This window comes from Notothenia coriiceps, unplaced genomic scaffold (genome assembly GCF_000735185.1).
Source record: "Notothenia coriiceps isolate Sejong01 unplaced genomic scaffold, NC01 NC01_scaffold00003304, whole genome shotgun sequence".
Lineage (NCBI taxonomy): Eukaryota > Metazoa > Chordata > Actinopteri > Perciformes > Nototheniidae > Notothenia > Notothenia coriiceps.
The window spans coordinates 36,313-39,048 of NW_011336005.1; the positions used below are offsets into that span (position 1 = coordinate 36,313).

The following is a 2,736-nucleotide window of genomic DNA, read 5'->3' on the forward strand; positions in this document are numbered from 1 at the left end:
CCCTGTATGCCAACTAAGTGCTCTAGTCTTTGCAATAGGATATCATGGTCGATAGTATCAAATGCAGCACTAAGATCGAGCAAGACAAGAATAGAGACAAGTCCCTTGTCAGAGGCTATTAGAATGTCATTTGTGACTTTAACCAGAGCTGTCTCTGTGCTATGTTGTGTTCTAAAGCCAGACTGAAAATCTTCAAATAAATCATAGTTTTTTAAGTGGATCACCGGAGCTGTATTAGATTAACATGCTTATTGTAGTTGTAAGTGCACTGCCTTGCGGTCTGAAGCACCATCCTGGATGGAGCATATGTGTTGGCTGGACCTGTATTTTTTAAAGGAAAGGATTAAGCAGAGGGTAGAGTTGTTGATTCTTTATCTGTTTTCTGTGACTATCTTCCTCACCCTCTCAGACTTTGAGTTGCTCGCGCTACTAAAGAAACGCGCTACCATGGAAACCAAACAATGTTGTAGCTCTATTAAAGTCCGAGTGGAAACAGTCGTGAGTAAATCTGATTTTGTCAGAAATCGGGATAATTTTTTCCTGATTTTCACGGGAGACTCCCGATTTCATTGCCCTCTCCCGGTTTCCTCCCGGGGTCATATTTCTCCCGAGAAAATCGGGAGGGTTGGCAAGTATGAGTGATACACATCTGTGGATAATCATTTATACGAAAATGGTTAAAGCAACCATCACTAAACGCAAGCAACACTGCATCTACTGCAGACAGTAGCAACAGGTCAGATGGGGACATCACGTTACCCTCCGTTGTGGACACTAGCTTACTCCTGCCTGACTCGCCGCCCTCAACCCCGGAGCAGCAGTATTCGTCGCCCGAAACTACGCCGCCCCTCTGCGGCCCGCAGGTGCCAGGATACTACGGCAAAACAGAGCCTGCCCAGGTATATCTAAACAAGTACCCGCCTGTACAGTGGGGTTAGGCGGTAATTTTGCAGCTTGTGGTAAACAAATAGACAAGGGCTAGAATATTCATGTGAAAATAGTGCCATATTATAGTGGCATATTCTGCCATGCCTGTAGAAATGTTGGGTCAAAAATAATGCATACAATAGCACAGATGCCTTCACCACGAATGGCTACAAAACTATCTCATATCCCAAGCTTATCAACAAGCTAATGTTGCAGCTGAAATGTTCTCCAGGTCACAAAGTCAACCTCACATGATGATGTGATACCAGTTTTCAAGGACAGTAAATATTCTCTTCCCAGCGTATATGATGGGACCAAAGTGATGATTTAGTAGGCTACATGGTTTTAATAATACTTTTGCTTTTCAATGTTTGCCATTTCAAACCATGAGCTGGTTCAAATCATATTTGCCTTGATTTACAATATGTTCTCATTTGTTTTTTCAGTACAGTTTTGAAGCTTTTGTACTTTTCTTTGCCACAGTCCACTTTGGACTATATGAAATATTTCAGGATTGCACTTTTAACTCACTTGAAATGTTCTCACTTGCTTGGTTTCAAAACATAACAAATGCCATAATCTGTTCATTGGGGACCATCAATGCTATTTTTCATTGCTGTTGCCGGCCACTATTGCTCATGTAAACCTACAACTGCTCGTGTAATCTCAGATGCACCCGGAGTCATTTTGTTCTGGAACCGGGCCTGTACATGGCCATATACTAAACAAACTACAGAGCCCATTCCGTGTCCTGTTATTATTTACTTCCTGTCTGCCTTCTTCTGGTGATTTATCTGACGTCCGGCGCTCCGTCTTTTAACCTCTTTTCCTTTCTATTTCTTGATCCTCCTTAGCAACCTTCATTATAGTCCTTGACAGTGGTCTGTACTGTATTAACAACGTGTGACATGTTAAGAATTTAGTATCAGAATCGAGTATTCAACTAAGCCGTGTAATACAAGTTGTTAGTAGCCTTAAGGGCCTACACAGTTGTTATGCTATAACACATAGCCCTTCACTGGATGTATAATGAGCTGCACTAAACTACATTTTAGCATTTAAAATACCTAGCTATTCTTTTGCGGTTATTTTGGTGAAAGTAACTAAAAAGTAACTAAAGTAGTGTAACTCATTACATTTCAGAGACAGTAATATTGTAATGTAACTTATTACTTTCAAAAGAGAGTAATAAGTAATATGTAATATATTACATTTTGGAAGTAACTTGCCCAACACTGGTCACGAGGCATAAACAGTAGAAGACTTTCTCTTCTTCTTCCATGCAGGAGAAGTATTGAGTGCTAGTTGTTTTTGTTTTTCATTCCTTACCTGCATGAATAATGGGGACAAAAGTCATCGTAGTCCTACAAGTATGAGGTCTCAGCAGTGTTAGTTACAAGTCAAAAAGTATATTCCAAAGTTTTTTAGAGGCTTTAAAGTACAACATCTTTGTTTAACTATCGTTCCCCCACAGCTGAGCATGAGTGCCTTTTACACCGGGGAAACACAAAGAATCAATGCTATTTTTCATTACCGTTGCCGGCCACTATTGCTCATGTAAACCTACTACTGCTGCCCCCCTGTAATCTCAGAGGCACCCTGAGTCATTTTGTTCTGGACCGGGCCTGTACACGGCCATATACTGAACAAACTACAGAGCCCATTCCGTGTCCTGTTAGTGTTTACTTCCTGTCTGCCTTCTTCTGGTGATTTATCTGACGTCCAGCGCTCCGTCTTTAAACCTCTTTTCCTTTCTCTTTCTTGATCCTCCTTAGCAACCTTCATTATAGTCCTTGACAGCGGTCTGTA

At 41.2% G+C, this 2,736-nt stretch overlaps 1 long non-coding RNA gene across 1 annotated transcript in view; it reads left to right on the forward strand.

Moving 5' to 3' along the window:
- LOC104941242 (uncharacterized) overlaps positions 1 to 2,736 on the forward strand; it is a 10,249-nt gene that overhangs the window by 903 nt on the left and 6,610 nt on the right. The window lies entirely within an intron of this gene.